At 13.0% G+C, this 277-nt stretch overlaps 1 protein-coding gene across 1 annotated transcript in view; it reads left to right on the top strand.

Annotated features, from left to right (window-relative positions):
* EMH_0011550 (CAP-Gly domain-containing protein, putative) overlaps positions 1 to 277 on the top strand; it is a gene marked incomplete at both ends in the record, with an annotated part of 10,510 nt that overhangs the window by 2,973 nt on the left and 7,260 nt on the right. The gene's annotated exons all lie outside the window — the stretch shown is intronic.

Below are 277 nucleotides of genomic sequence, written 5' to 3'. Positions count from 1 at the left end.
TATATATATATATATATATATATATATATATATATATATATATATATATATATATATATGTATACATACATATATATACATATATACATATATATATACATATATATATATATGTAGTATATATAATACATATATATATATATATATATATATATATATATATATATATATGTATATATATATGTAGTATACATAGTATATATGTGTTGCATTAGCCGCAGAATTTTGGGTAAGAGGGAGAACAAATGCGAAAAATAAATTAAATTTATTTATTTTT

This window comes from Eimeria mitis, genomic scaffold (assembly GCF_000499745.2).
Source record: "Eimeria mitis Houghton genomic scaffold, Emh_scaff421, whole genome shotgun sequence".
Classification (NCBI taxonomy): domain Eukaryota; phylum Apicomplexa; class Conoidasida; order Eucoccidiorida; family Eimeriidae; genus Eimeria; species Eimeria mitis.
The sequence above is the reverse complement of the archived record's forward strand: the minus strand, read 5'-3'. Positions and strand labels throughout refer to the sequence as shown.